Source organism: Triticum urartu, chromosome 5 (assembly GCF_003073215.2).
Source record: "Triticum urartu cultivar G1812 chromosome 5, Tu2.1, whole genome shotgun sequence".
NCBI classification, from domain to species: Eukaryota; Viridiplantae; Streptophyta; class Magnoliopsida; order Poales; family Poaceae; genus Triticum; species Triticum urartu.
In genome coordinates this window covers 476762573-476779120 of record NC_053026.1, presented here as the reverse complement: position 1 = coordinate 476779120, position 16548 = coordinate 476762573, and the positions used below count along the sequence as shown (strand labels likewise).

The following is a 16548-nucleotide window of genomic DNA, read 5'->3' as shown; positions in this document are numbered from 1 at the left end:
CATCCCAAGTCACTCATGCACGTGCGAAGTATTCTATGGTCTGATAGACTGATCATCTTCATTCCATACGTATCACTAGCACACCAAGCCACTGATTGATTTGTTCAAGAAGAAGGAGTTCCTTCATAAGAGCTAGTCATGACCTATGTTAGGACTTCGTTATCCTTGATGATGGTTCCCAATCTGAACTCGGTAGTGTTTTACTATAAGACTACTATGTGGTCATGCTTGTCTAGGACAGCATGTTCACATGTGTTTAGCAGGACCAGCTCATGTTCTGGAGCTTGCTATCGTAGTTCATTTCCCGAGAATCTCGCAACGTCATCTCATCGATTTGTGTTGCAAACTTTCACTTTTCTTTCTAGATTCGATGAGTCAGGAATATCCTGACACCAAACAGATCTGAATCTCAGGCAGATATGATGGTTGGAATGTGTCCCAAGAACTATAATATTGGTCTATCGGTAACCCGGTAACGTGGATGTCGTGGCCAACCCACCTAGCCGGAAGGTCTATTATTGTAATATCTTGGTTGAAGAAGTTGGTCACCTCCCCATAAGGATCTCGCAGGATTTGCCTCCGTAGTTATTCCTTATGGATTCTTAAGCTTCCGAAGTTCGACCTTTTACTTGATGTTCTAGTTATCAAACCATATCTACAAATGGGTTGTGCTTGCACATCAAGGAGAACATTAGAAGAGGGGTGCTAAATGTCTCTCGGTCGATCATCCAGATTTCGTTCCCTTGGCCTCGCTAAGGTGAAATCTGAGAAAGGGGTGTCTTTCTATGCATCTGCATTGTCCATCACTATTTGTCAAGGTAGTAAGATGTGTTGCCAGGATCCTCGACACGGATGTTGGTAGAACATTGATGAATATGGAAATGCTCAAGTTCCTGAGAGCACGCGCAAGAAAAATCATCCCTTGCGTTGTCTTCAACAAGGTAGTCCACATCATCCATCCTAGTCCGAGTATGCCATTTCCTTGAGCTATTTCAAACGATCAGTTGTAAATTGCCTTAAGCTGGAATGAAGAGTTTCAATGATCTATGGATCAAAAGTAATTCTTTTTGCCACTTAAGGGAATATCTCTGCGAGTCACCTTCTTTAAGGTGTCTCGTTGTGGTATCATGGCAACCCAACTCCTCGCTACGTTGACACCGTTCACCACCCTCCTAGGTGTGGGAATTCCGCTACTTATTTAAACCTTGTCATATGCTCATTTCCATCATTCTTGATGTGTGTATCGTGTCTCATCTCGACAGATGTCGCTATGTCTCATTCTGAGAGTTGATTGTCGGTTGCTCGATCTTCGAGAAGATCGATTCTTCGAGAGTTTCTTTTCATTCTGTTATCGTGTTGGATGGAGTTCTCAGAGCAAGACATCGAGACAAAGATGGTGATCGTGTCAACGTTCCTATGAAGTGCAACCTGGATCGTGAAGACCGTGTTAGCTTGTGCTCCCTCTGTCTTCTTACCTCACGTCTTGAATCTCGGGACGAGATTCTTGTTTAGTGGGGGTGAGTTGTCACAGCCCTAGCATTGGTTGCAGATAGTTGCATCAGTGAGCATCATGCATCCTGTTATTTTCAAGAAACTTGAAATGAGGAAATTGAAAGCTTTAGAAATCATTTTAACAGAAGGGCAAGAAACCTTTAAATTGCATTCATTGCTTCCAAAATGACTTCATAAATGTTTGATAAATTTGGCAAGGCTTTGAGACCAAACCAAAAATAGTTAACATTTTTGAAGGAATTATTTTGGGACTTTGAAATTAAATCAATAAGTATTTGAGTTTTGGATTATATTCATTTTTATAGAATATAATTCAAAAGGCCCTGGAATTATTTATGTGCCTCTGGAAAAGTCCATAATGGCAACCTAAAAATATTCATATGGTTTTGCCTTGTTTTGAATTTGTTTTGAATTTTGAATCAGTGGCAAAATGTATAAATAAAAACAAAACAAAACAGAAATAAAACAGAGAAGAGAAAACTTACCTGGCGCCCACCAACCGGCCCAGCACTGTAGCTGGGCGGCCCAGCCCACCAAGGGCTCCTCCCTGTCGTCTTCCCCCTTGCTAGGAGGACGAGCGCGTGGCTGGCGCGCGCGAGCACGCGTCCGGCCACCTCCTGCTTGCTTGCCGCTGCTGGAGTCTACCCCGAGTCCCACGTGCATCGCCCCGACCTTCCCCTGGACCCTCTCACTCTCCCACGGCTTCCTCCCCCTTCTCCGCTCTCTCCCCAAACGCGCCCGCCGCCACCGACGTGCACCACCGCGGCCACCGCCTCCCCCTCGCCTCTCCGACATGTCCAGAAGCTCCGCCGCGACGCCCTCGCCCCCACCGAGCCACGCTTCACCGGAGGCCCTACATCGCTGCCATCGGGTCGTCTTGAACCTCGGTACCCGTCGAACGTTGTTCATCGATTCGCCTCGCTCCGGTCGCCCCCGAGCCCACTGATCTGCTCATCGACCTCCCTGTGAGCTCCGCCGCTTTTCCCCTCTTCTTTCCCACACGTTTGCACCCTCTAGGCCATAGTTCCACCATGGCCGAAGCTCGTCTCTGCTCGAGCTTGTCGCCGGCGTCGCTTCGGTGACCATTTGGTCATCCCGTGCTACCCAACATGCTTGCCGCATCGTGTAGTGCCTTGCTAGCGCCTCAGTTCCCGCGATTGTATGCCGTAGCCCAAACCCCGCACATGGCCGAACTCCGGCCGCCGCCTTGGAGCTCGCCATCGTTGGCTCCGGCCACGATAGACCCGGCCTCCACCCCCACTAGATGCACGCCTACAAGAGCTCTCCAACGAGCCCAAGAACGGCCTCGCCCGTGCCCTATGGGCGTTTTCCGAGCCGCACCACCGTCTCGGGCCTTGCCGGCGTCGAGTCGCCGGCAGGTTTGACCCCGCTGACCATTGACTGGGTGGGCCCAGTTTGACTCCCCGGGTCACTGACGTGTGGGCCCCAGGCCACTAATTAAACTAGGATTAGTATTAGTTTAACACTAACTAACTTTAGTTAGTTAACTAACTACTGGCCAGTGGGTCCCACCGGTCAGGTTTGACTTGGACCGCGTCTGTTGACCAAATGACGTCAGCATGATGCAAGGCTGATGCAGAAATGCTTTTCTGTATTTTAAATAAATCTAAATGATTTATTTATTTTCATAAAATCCCCTAAACTTCCAAAAATCATAAAAATTCAACCGTAACTCCAAATAAGATAAATTATATATGAAAAATATTCAGAAAAATTCAAGGAATCCATCTGTACCATTTTCGTGCATGTTTGAACAATGTTTGTCCTTTGTTTTGGACAAAACAAATAAAGGGCATTTAAATAATCATATATGGAGTTGGAATTTGAATCTTGTATTCAAACCAACTTCATTTAAATCATAACTAGATGCATTAGCTCAAATCACAGCATATTGCCATGTCATGATCATGCATCATATTGTTGCATATGCATTGATTGTGTTCTTCTCTATTGCCGGTGGTTGTCCCCTCTCGATAGACGTTGTACCGACGCTGTGATCGTTGACACTGATGAAGACCCAATGATATCTTTAGAAGTGCCAGGCAAGCAAAACCCCCTTGTTCATTCCAATACAATCCCACTCTCTCGCTCCTGCTCTCTTTTACTGCATTAGGACAACAACGGTTCAACTGTTACATGTTGCGGTAGTTGAACCCTTTTCCTCTGCATGACCTGTCATTGCCACAGTAAATAGATGAAACCCACTAGCATGAGTAGGAGTTGTTTGAGCCCTGATGTGCCTACTCATTCATGTTTGTTTGTCATGCCTGCTACTTCTTAGAGTTGAGTCAGGTCTGAATCATCGGGGATGAATCAGAGGTGTGTAAACATGTCCTACTGTTGAGAGCTAAGTGTGTGAACACGATTTGGTAAAGGTAGCGGTGAGAGGCCATGTAGGAGTACATGGTGGGTTGTCTCATTGAAGCCGTCCTCAGGAACTGAGTTCTGTATTTGTGATCCATGAAATAGTTACTACCACGCATTGGGCCCGAAACCAATGGACCCTCTCGGCTTCTTAATCACCCTAGTACTCTGTCCAGGAGTTGCAACTAGTTTCTGGTGTTTGTAGGTTATGTGTTGGCGGCTGTGCGTAGCGCTGACCCTAGGGGTGGGCTATGATGCGGTAGATACACCGTGGCACGGTGTACCGGGCGCCCGTTTGGTGTCTCGAGAACCCTGTTCACATCGTTCGGGGCCGTATGTGGAAACCTCGGCCGGACTCCCTATGGATGGAACCTGGATAGGCGATAAACTTGGACTAGAGACTTGAGTGTTTAGGTAGGCCATGGCCGACACCCTCGTTGGGCTTCCGCTTGAAGGTTGCCAAGTACATGTCATGTAAACGACGGTAAGTGGTGAGAGCGTGTGTGAAGAAGTACACCCCTGCAAGGTTAACATCATCTATTCGAATAGCCGTGTCCGCGGTAATGGACTTCTGGGTTGCCTATAACAGTTCATAGACAAGTGAAAGTGGATACTCTAAAACTCGCAAGATGAGTGTGAGTGCTATGGATGGCCTTCTCGTAGGGAGACAGGAGCGGATCCATAGTGGTGTATTGAATGGTGAATATGTGGACTCGTGTGCACCACCTCAAAAGAGTTGCTTGCAGTCGTAGTTCAGGTTAGCCACTGAGTCAAAGCTGGCTTGCTACAGTTAAACTCCACCACCCCCTTTATTGTTACCGATGCATATGTAGATAGTTATGATGTAAGTCTTGCTGGGTACATTTGTACTCACGTTTGCTTAATTTATGTTTTGCGGAGAGACTTTAGTCTCGCTAGTAGTTCCACGTGGACTCCGACGTTTAGCTTGATACCTCAGCTACGATCTTGTGCCCTCGACAAGACCTGGTAGAGAGTCAGGCTTCTTAGCCTTTTTCATTTGTAGATGTCTGTACTCAGACATGTTAAGCTTCTGCATATGCTTTTATTTGTATGCTATGATTGTTGGGTCATGAGACCCATGTTTGTAATATCTCGCTCCTCAGAGCATAATGAATAAATACTTGAGTCATAGAGTTATGTTGTGATGACATGTTGTATTTGCACATATCAAGCATATTGTGTGTATGATTGAAATGCTTGGTATGTCTGGGATCCGACAATCTAGTTGTTTATCCTTGGCAGCCTCTCTTATGGGGAAATGTAGTCTAGTGCTTCCATGAGCCATAGTAGTCCGCTACAGCCCGGTTCACCGGAGTCCTGTTAGCCCGGCACTACTGCTCAGGACATTTGACTGGCCGGCATGTGTTTCACTTCATTCCTATGTCTGTCCCTTCGGGGAAATGTCACGCGGTAGCCACTGTCGACAATTTGACCGACATGCTCGACTTTGACTCTGAAGACATCAACGGTATGGACCACGATGCGGGAGACGAAGAGGAACCACTGCCCACAGGGCACTAGACAGCCACCTCATCATATGATATATATATGCTGGACAAACCCAAAGAAGGCAATGGCGACGAGACAGCGGAGGATGACCCCTCCAAGAAGCAACCCAAGCGCCGACGTCAGCGGCGCCGCTCTAAATCTCGCCAAAGCAAAAGTGGTGACACCGGCACAGGAGATAATAGCACTCCGGACAGTGCCGAAGACGACAACAATCCCCTCCAGCAAGATTTATAGCAGGAGGATGGAGAAGCCAGCCCTCCCGAGAGAGCGGCGGATGGAGAGGCGGAGGATGATAATTACATGCCTCCCTCCGAAGACGAGGCAAAGCCTCGACAACGACGAATTTGTCGTGCCGGAGGATCCTGCTGAGCAAGAGCGCTTCAAGCGCCGGGTTATAGCCACGGCAAATAGCCTTAAGAAAAAACAGCAGCAGCTTCAAGCTGATCAAGATTTGCTAGCTAACAGATGGACTGAAGTCCTTGCGGCCGAGGAATATGAACTCGAACGCCCCTCCAAGAGTTACCCAAAGCGCAGGTTGCTACCCCGACTGGAGGAGGAAGCATTAAAACCTACATCTCTAGCATACGATGCGGCTGATCGGCCACCTCGTGGACGTGACAGAGAGGCATTTCGGCCAAAAGCTTAGCCCGCACCCCGACGCCACTCAAATAAAAATGACAAGGCACAGGGAAACACGCTAGACCTGCGAGACGTATTGGAGGACAAAGCAAAACACGCAAGATCGATCTACAGATCACGAGGGCGCACCACTACGCGAGACGATAACCATCACGCCGGATATAGTAAAAGTAAATCTGGTCGGGCCGAACACAGCGGACAAGACTCATTCGAGCTGTGTCGCGACATAGCCCACTACAGAGGCGCCACACACCCCATATGCTTCACAGACGAAGTAATGGATCACCAAATCCCAGAGGGTTTCAAACCTGAAATATCAAATCATATGACGGCACAACAGATCCTGCGGTATGGATCGAGGACTTCCTCCTGCACATCCACATGGCCCGCGGTGACGATCTACATGCCATCAAATACCTCCAACTCAAGCTCAAAGGACCAGCTCGGCATTGGCTCAACAGCCTGCCAGCAGAATCCATCGGTTGTTGGGAAGATCTGGAAGCCGCATTCCTCGACAACTTCCAGGGAACTTATGTGCGACCACCAGATGCCGATGACTTGAGCCACATAATTCAGCAGCCAGAGGAATCGGCCAGGAAATTCTGGACACGGTTCCTGACAAAGAAAAATCAAATCGTCGACTGTCCGGATGCAGAGGCCCTAGCAGCTTTTAAGCACAACATCCGCGACGAGTGGCTCGCCTGGCACCTTGGCCAGGAAAAGCCAAAATCTATGGCAGCCCACATACACTCATGACCCGCTTTTGCGCGGGAGAAGACAGCTGGCTGGCTCGCAGCAATAACATATCAAAGAACCATGGTACTTCGGATACCAAGGATGGCAATGGCAGGTGACGTCGCAACAAACACAAGCGCCGCATCAACAACGACAATACCGAGGATACGGCAGTCAATGCCGGATTTAGAGGCTCTAAACCCGGTTGGCGGAAAAGGCCATTCAAAAGAAGCACTCCGTGCCCGTCCAGTTTGGACCGAATACTCGATCGCTCGTGCCAAATACATTGCACCCCCGACAAGCCAGCTAACCACACCAATAGGGAATGTTGGGTGTTCAAGCAGGCCGGCAAGTTAAATGCCGAAAACAAAGATAAGGGGTCACATAGCGAAGACGAGGAGGAGCCCCGGCAGCCGAACACCGGAGGACAGAAGAGGTTCCCCCCACAAGTGCGGACAGGAACATGATATACGCAACCCACATCCCCAAGAGGGAGCGGAAGCGTGCGTTAAGGGATGTATATGCGTTGGAGCCAGTCGCCCCAAAGTTCAACCCATGGTCCTCCTGTCCGATCACCTTCGATCGCAGGGACCATCCCACTAGTATCCGTCATGGCGGATTCGGCGCACTAGTCCTAGACCCAATCATCGACGGATTTCACCTCACTCGAGTCCTTATGGACGGCGGCAGCAGCCTGAACCTGCTTTACCACCACACAGTGCGCAAAATGGGTATAGACCCTTCAAGGATCAAACCCACGAAAACGACCTTCAAAGGCGTTATACCAGGTGTAGAGGCCCATTGCATAGGCTCAGTCACACTAGAAGTGGTCTTCAGATCCCCGGATACCTTCCAGAGCGAGGAGTTAATCTTCGATATAGTCCCGTTCCGTAGTGGCTATCATGCACTGCTTGGGCGAACCGCATTTGCGAGATTCAACGCGGTACCGCACTATGCATATCTCAAGCTCAAGATGCTAGGACCTCGGGGGTTCATCACAGTCAATGGAAACACAGTGCGCTCTCTCCACACGGAGGAGCACACTGCGGCCCTCACAGCAGAAGCGCAAAGTAGCCTCTTAAGGCAATCCACCAGTTCAGCGATTAAGGACCCGGACACCATCAAGCGTGCCTGGAGTAATCGGCAACAAGACCGCCTGGCACATTCTGAGCTCGCATAGTAATGCGGCCCCCACCCTAGTCCCAGCCAAACAGCCAAATCCGTGCCACGCGTGCATAATCACACATTGAAAATACCATGGGCATGGGTGGGGAGGGGGGCACGACTACGGCACGCCCCAAGACGCGGCTCAACCACACTAGGGGCTTCCCGCTTTGTTATTTTTCTCTCTTTCAGGACTTTAATCTCTGGAAGATCCGTCCAGCAGTACGATTGTCGGACACACGATACAACAACCAAGGAGGCAGAAAGCTATGTCGCATCAAGGAATTCCCAGGTGGTCTCTGATAACGAGTGAAATACCTGATTTAAATACCATTCCTCAGCTTTCCCTTGGAGGGGACATGTCAAATAGTCCTACTTTTTGCTTATCGCACTACTTGTATCATTCTGCTTCGACGCACCTTTTTGAATAAACAATGCATAGCACTAGACTATTATCGCATTCTTCTTATATATGTATATGTATATATATGTGTGTGTGTGTGTTCATTCATGGCATTCAGCAACCGTACACTCTGGTATGGCCAATACGCCAGGGGCTTAAGCGTACCCCATAATACGGCGTGAGAAGTCCGAACACTTTCAACAGTGCGGCACCCCGAACTTATAGCATTATATGCATCAGTTCTGAATCATGTCTTGGGTCAATAGTTGGGTTTGCCCGGCTCCCATGTTTTGGTACCTTACGTTCTGCTATATCAGCTAAGGTAGCACTGGGAGAACTACTGCGATTGTGCCCCGGTTCATCTGGGCTAAGAACCTCAGTAGAGAAAGCTAAAACTGACTGTCATGATAAGGCGAGAGCTGGTCGCTGTTCGAGAGGTCTCGAGTCCCTAAAGACTAATGCCGCTTAGAGCGAGGAGTGGGCTTTGTCCGGCTTAAGGCGTGTATAGCGCCCCGAATTCAGCCTTCCGAATACTAGGGGCTTCGCCAAAATTTAAAATTGTAGACTTCTATGGCTAAGTGAGAGTGATAAAGCATTATAGTCTGATTGCCTTGTTCGTTGAGCCGAGCACCTCCCTCGAAGGACCCAACAACGGGAAAAAGAGTGCTCAGATTTAGCCCGAACACCCCAGCACTCGTGGCATGGGGGCAGAAGCCGACGACTGACCATCTCTCAGATTTGATAAACAGCCGCACCGAAGGTAATATTTTAAATTAAAACAAGCGTTGCATAGCGCACATGAACAAGTTTTCATAATACAGGATCACACGAGCAAGTTTATTCAAAAATTGCATCCTTCGCACACTCGTCCGCCACAAGACGGGCACCCTTCAGGACACCCTCATAATACATTTCGGGATGGCGATGCTCCTTGCCCTTCGGCGGCCCCTCCTTCACCAGCTTCTCGGCGTCCATCTTGGCCCAGTGCACCTTCGCACGGGCAAAGGCCCAGCGTGCACCTTCGATGCAGACGGACCACTTTATGACATCCAGCCATGGGCAGGCATCTACAAGCCGCCTCACCAGGCTGAAGTAGCTGTTGGGAAGGGAGTCGCCAGGCCACATCCGGACTATAAGGCCCCTCATGGCCTGTTCGGCCGCCTTGTGCAGCTCGACCAGTTGCTTCAGCTGGTCGCTCATAGGCATCGGGTGTTCAGTCCCAGTATACTGAGACCAGAACAACTTCTCCATCGAGCTTCCCTCCTCGGCCTGGTAATATTTCGTGGCATCCGACACGCTGCGGGGCAAATCTGCGAATGCTCCTGGAGAGCTCCGGACTCGGGTAAGTAACAAGTAATTTACTTTCACATGCTTGCTTTGCATATTGAATGCCTTACCCACTGCTATCTTCCTCGTCGCCTCAATTTACTAGAGGGCCTTTTGGGCTTCAGCCTTGGCATGCTTTGTGCTCTCAAGGGCCGCGGCAAGCTCAGACTCTCGCGTCTTCGAGTCAAGCTCCAAAGCCTCGTGTTTCTTCACGAGAGTCTAGAGCTCTTGCTGCACCTCGCCCACCCGTGCCTCTTGTTTTTCCCGCTCGGTGCGCTCCTTGGCCGCTTTGTTTTCAGCCTCGGACAGCTCTTGCTTCAGGGACGCCACTTCGGTCGTGGCCCCTGGCACATCCATGATGATCCTGTCATTTCACAACCGCATCTTATATATATATATATATATATATATATATATATATATCTTTCCCTGCTAATAAAGCAGCGATAGCTTCTGGTCGTCTGTCGTTAGTCTTTTTGCAAAAAAGTCCCCCCATTTCTGAGAAATCAACCCGCAGTCCATTTTTAAGTGATTATCAGAGAAAACGTTTCGTCTTGCAAAAGAGTCCCTGTAGTTTGTGCTATTCAACCCACCGTCCGATCAGATTTGCAAAGAAAAAACCGACACGACCACACACATGGGCTCGCCTCCTCTCCCTCTCGCCCACGAAGTCCTCGCCGCCGCCACCACCCATGCTGACCACTTCTGGTGAGCTCCGGCGATGCGCAGCACGCTCCCGAGCTCCCCACGGTCCGCGCCTCCCTCCCCTCCAGACAGATTCTCCGCTTCCGGCCTCTACCGCACGCTCGCAACCCCACCCCCGTGGCTATGGTTTCGACCAAGGCTTTGTCGGCGCATCTCCGGCGGCCGCAGGTTCGTCCCTCCTCCTTTCTTGGCCGGGATCTGCCACCTCTACACCTCACCTTCTCTTCCTATCCTTTGCTGCAGATGCAGATGTAGCACCCCATGGGAGTTCCCCCATCCACCACGGTGGCATATTCTTCATGGAGATGTGATGCAAAAGAAGCACAATAGTTCAGTGATGATTAGGTTTGTTTTTTCCCAGCTGAGAATTTGAGGTTGTGTGTATACACTGTCAACAATATTTTTCAGAAACAAAATAATCGTGTACATCCTTGTATGGGGAAAGCTGGGCTGTATAAGCGTGGACATTAATCTTCACTTTTTGTGCTATATAAGCATGGACATTAGGTAGTCAATTTAGCCAGATATAGAATTCGTTACAGTATTACATTTACAAAAGGAATATAGAAGGTCACATATCATTTTAGTTGTAATTATTCAAATGGCTGATACAAGGTTCATTAGGAATAACATTATGATGTTCCAAATATGCAGCGACATGACTAAAGATCAAATTTCTAAAGTGGTTGTCGTGCTTGCCGTAACAGCGTTGATGTTTTCACATTTCCTCGATTTATTGGTAAGTTTGGATGTTGTAGACTGATCCGCTTTGGCAAGTCATGTTGGCCTGCAGGGTGATGATGTTTATGCATCTAGGGAACCATGGAGATTTTAACATGTGATATTTCCTCAAGCAAACTAAGTTCTTTTGCAATTTTCTTCTCAAGTTGTGGCTCGCCTGCAGGTATGTCGTTTTGGTCCTTTCCACTATATTTAATTGACGTATATGTTTCCAGACAATACTTAGGTTTTTTACTACATGGTAAATGAAATGAAATTCCTAATATGCTAGAACGTACAATGGTAATTGTTAGTTTCATTAGCATTTCTTGGCAAACCATTGTTCTTTCTTGGTCTGCTGAAAATAATTGTCATTAGTTTTAGTTTACATTGTCTATAGAGAAAGTGATGTTTTTAAGAGATAGATGAATGATTTCAAAACATGGATTAAGCCATGTGCCAAGTTGTATTCCCAATGTTTAATCTCACTGCCTTCTTACTTCAGGGCAAATCTTCCCAACAAGAAGCATAACAGAGGTCTCTCTTTCAATATCTGAAGATTGGTTATCTAATAACTGGCCATCAGAGGGAGAAATTCAGCTCCATAACCTCCATGTAAATACCATCATCTATTTTCCCTCTTGCCCACTTCTGTTACGTATTTACATTTTTGTGTTGGCATGTTCTAAAGAAGCTGCACCTTTTTTCCCCTTGTGAGTAAATTGCCAGAAATCTAAACTCATGGGCAAATGAACTGTTTGGTTCAGTGATTTGCCAGATCAACAACAGAATATTACTAAGTAGCTCATGTCATTAACTTTTTAATAATGATGCACGTGAGATATACTCCAAGGTATGCAGACAGGTATTTTTGGTAGAATATGTAGTGGTAAATCAACTCTCATGCATGCCCTTTTCTGTATCATGTGTCCTACTATCGGTTAGATAATAGTAGACATCGTCGACATTGGCACCATTGGCTTGTACGATCTGATTTCTAGATTGGCCATCATCAATGTTTGATTGAACTGTGAGAAACAACCTTGACCCTCTAGGAGAGTACACTGACAATCAAATCTATGAGGTAGTCTTGGTATTCACATGCTCATTGCTTGTCATTTCTCAAATTACTAAACAATCACTTAAAAAATCTGTTTGTCTTGGCTCGAAGTATGAATCTGTTGCTCGTAATTGTTTCTTAGTTCGATATGTCTTCACATTCATACAATTCTATGAACCTACGTGTTCCCATTGATACTTTGTAAATCTTGTACTGGCTACTACGGCTTTGTGCATTTCTCAAATACAGAGGCCCTCCAATCTTCTTAACTTATCTAATAATGACTGAAAATTGTTATTCTACATTTCAAGCATCGAGTCACTATCAGTTAGGAGTTGAAGTTCGGAGAAAGGGGCTAAAACATGATTCGCCAGCTTTGCTTTACTCGTACCATAGAGTTCATATTCTGGTAGTTTTGGTGCTTCTGAAATTGCTGATAAATTCCAAATTGCCCTTGAAGTGGTAGAGACTGGAGAGAACTGGTGTGTGGGCCAGTGTTAGCCTGTCTGTCTCAGTTGGGTGATTCTGAGACGGACCAAGATACTGGTTCTGCCACTGCTTCGGTGGACTTGCAACCTCTTGCAATAGATAACCTGATACCGGACACACCACAACAGCATTACTCAGGGGTGATTGGCATGACGATCATGCATCGAATCACCTTGGTCCTTCAGAGCAAAGTACTCTAGCTTCTTGACTATGGTGGTACAGTCTGGGGAACGATTTTCTGTACAAGAGGAGGTCAAAAAAAGGCATTGCTTATTGTACATTAGATTCTACAGGCAGGGGACCGTCAGCTTTGTAGTACTCCTGCTGTTTCATGAAGCTTCAGATTATATTACTACATTTTCCCTTGATTGTAAGAAAATCAAGCATACACTAATAAAATTAAGCATATAATACATAGTAATTTAATCTGAAGCTTCATCAAACACTGGCAACAATACGTAGTCTCTCCAAGGCCTATATAGGTATGTTTATCTTGTTGTTTCAGGTTAGAATAATGATTTTAAGCCATCTAGATAACCCTCAACTAGCAATGCCAATCATATAACCCTTGAGCATGTGACAGAGTTTTCAGTTTTCACCCTCACCATGTCCAGTGACATTGCTAGCAAGAGTAAGATGTTTGGGTTGGCAGAGTCGGCGGCCGGTAGTAAAGCAAGGGTGTTGTGTTACAAATTTTTCATCAAGAAATTCACATAGGAATATATTTTTTCCTTCAATAATGACCCTTTATATTTTTAGTACTTTCATTATTGTTTCGCTCAAATAAAAGTATGTTTTGCTACTTACAAAATTGTATCCTTGTGAAGAAGTAGTTGATTTTTTACTTACATTGAGAGAAGGTTCATCTTCAGTGTATATAAATTCCATGTCCTTTGCAATATTTAGCCGCCTTGAATGATGCACATGCTGACCTTCTATCTTTGTATGTTTGGTGGAGTCAAGCCCCTACATGGAGTAGAAGAATCATATTTAAGGGTTGTGGTTCAGAGTTTTTCCATGTATGTTGGTGAAGTCATGCAAGTGAAGCACCTCATTGTCCCCTATATTTTTTTGACTTGTTTGTCTATGTATGTTGGGTGAAGTCATGCAAGTGAAGTGATATACTTTTCCGATTTGTTTGTCTATGTATGTTGAGTGAAGTCAGTGAAGAAGTTCATTTTGTTCGTCCTTTAGAAATTTATTTTGATTTGTTTCGGATTAACAGGTAATACTGTCCAGTTTAGAGTGCCTCCTAAAAGTTTGTGTTTACTTTACCGTTTCTTCATGATGAATTTACAATACACGACGATCGAATAACTGCCCTGTAGCTACTGGAATTTTTTGAATTGCTATGATGGATTTTACTGTACTGTAGTACTCAAAGAAGTCTACTTGTTTTTGTTTTCGTAGTAAATTATAGTTAATTGATGACTAACCTGACGATGGATTTAGTGTCCTGTAGCTTCTATAATTTATAGCACTATATTTTTTTTGATTGTTTGAATTTACAGTGACCTCCTGCTTGAATTTACACTACCACTAGTAGAAAACGGACCATTAGTACCGGTTTGTAAGGGCCTTTAGTGCCGGTTATGGAACCGGCACTAACGTTAAGGCACTAAAGGCCCCCCCTTTAGTACCGGTTCGGCACGAACTGGCACTAAAGTGCCACCACGTGGCGTGAGCTCGCGCCCTGGTACGGGGGACCTTTAGTACCGGTTGGTGTTACCAACCGGTACTAAAAGTTTTTTTTGAATTTTTTGGAAAAAAAATTTGATTTTTTTTATTTTTTATTTTTCTAAATTATTTGATGATTTAGTCTCTAACCACCTCTCTTAACTGCTCAAGTATGGATCACTCATTTCAAATCATCTAACTTCCCGACCGGTCACCCATCCCTCTCACTACTCCAGCCCGAGCACGCTTAACTTTCAGGTTCTATTCTCCTTCGTTTTCGAGTCTGCACTTGTTGTTTTTCTGACAATAGTAAGATGTCAATCCTATTAACCCTTAGGAGTTTAGCTTGACCATGAAGTCACACATTTCACCGTTTGAGTTTGAAACTATTATTCTAAAAAAACAGTAATTATTTAGTAACGCTAATATTTCTTGAATAAGTTTGACCATAGTTTGACCACAGTTTGACCATAGTTTGACCAGATTTGACCAAAATTCAAAAAAATGAAATAATTATTTAGTAACACTAATATTCTTGAATAATTATGTAGAACACTAATATTTTTTGAATAAGTAGTTTGACCATAGTTTGACCATAGTTTGACCAGATTTGAACAAAATTCAAAAAAACTGAGATACTTATTTAGTAACACTAATATTATTGCGTAATTATTTAGTAACACTCTATATTTCTTGAATCAGTTGTTTGACCGGTTTGACAAGATTTAACCAAAATTCAAAAAAAACATAAATTAGAGCATATCTTTTTTTCCTTTTACAATTTGTCATTTCAAAAATTGTCCTAAACCCTAAACGCGGGACATAAAACGTCGGAAACTCTATGCTAAATAGTAAAAACTAAGGGTTTAGACCATAAAACCTAACCCTAAACGCTGAAATCTAAACCCTAGCACTAAACGCTAAAAACGTCCAAAAAAACGTCTAAAACGCCCAAAAACTCTATTTTCCCTTTGGAATTTTGTGATTTTAAAAAATTGTCGAAACGGAAAACTGGTTATGATTTAGGATGATTTAGCGGATCAATCTTTTTGTTCTGCAAATTTTGATATATTATATGTATTTTTCTGAATTAGGATGATTTAGTTATGATTTTTTCAAGTTGCCCTATAGTCCCGGTTTGTGTCTCCAACCGGTACTATAGGTCAGACCCCTTTAGTACCGGTTCATGGCACGAACCGGTACTAAAGGTTACCGGTACTAAAGGTGATCGTGGGGCCCCGGCCTGACGCCAGCCTGCCACCATCCCTTTAGTACCGGTTCGTGCCACGAACCGGTACTAAAGGTTCAACATGAACCGGCATTAATGCAAATCCGTTCGAACCGGCACTAATGGTACCATTAGTACCGGCTCAAATACAAACCGGCACTAATGTGCTTCACGTTTGACCCTTTTTCTACTAGTGTACCCTGTTCGAAGATTTACAATCCTATAACTTCTGTAATTTACAGCACTACCATAAAGGTTGTGATTGTTGTATTTTACAGTGACCTGGTATAGATTTTACAGTATACAGTTACCTTAATTTACAGTGCTACATTTTTCTGAACTATTGGTGTTCTAGACATGTTTTGATGATGCTCTTAGGTGTTGATCTTCTTGTACTGGAAGAACTATTTGGAGGAGATTGCGAGAGTACTGACCTGCAGTTTGTCTTCTTGGTGTGACTGTAGTTTCCTGATTGTGTAGCTATTCTGTCCCCTTCTTCCTCCATCCTCTTTCTCGTTCTTATCTGATCATAAAGCACACATTGTTACTGGTTGTTTCTCCTTATTTTTACGGAAGTTCCAGTATCTTTGTTGTGATCTGGTTGTTACTGACTGGAATTTTAGTAAAACGAACACTGTAAAATTCATCAAAGCTCAATACACTTTTAAAGTTACTATTTATCATAGTGAGTTGACTATAAATTTCAGTAGAAAAAACTGTATTTAAAGCTTCATGATGATGAAATATTTAGTATGTAATTAGTTCATAATGTGTTGATCATTGTACAGCAGGTTGATGATGATTTTACGGCAGCCGAATGATGAATTATAGTATGTTTGTGTTCAGGAGTTTCCTCTACAAGTATTTGATTAAAGGCCAATTCCTCAGTCGATTGTAATAGACACTCCTTTTTTTAATACCAAAGTGTTATCTTTTTTTTGAGAATCACCAAAGTGTTATCTGTGAACGTGAAAT

At 45.1% G+C, this 16548-nt stretch overlaps 1 long non-coding RNA gene across 1 annotated transcript; it reads left to right on the top strand.

Annotated features, from left to right (window-relative positions):
• Positions 1–11660: 11660 nt before the first annotated feature.
• LOC125556365 lies at positions 11661–16157 on the top strand. The gene is made up of 2 exons (XR_007305068.1): positions 11661–11734; positions 15952–16157. It is a non-coding gene; the product is annotated as an uncharacterized LOC125556365 (long non-coding RNA).
• Positions 16158–16548: the final 391 nt, after the last annotated feature.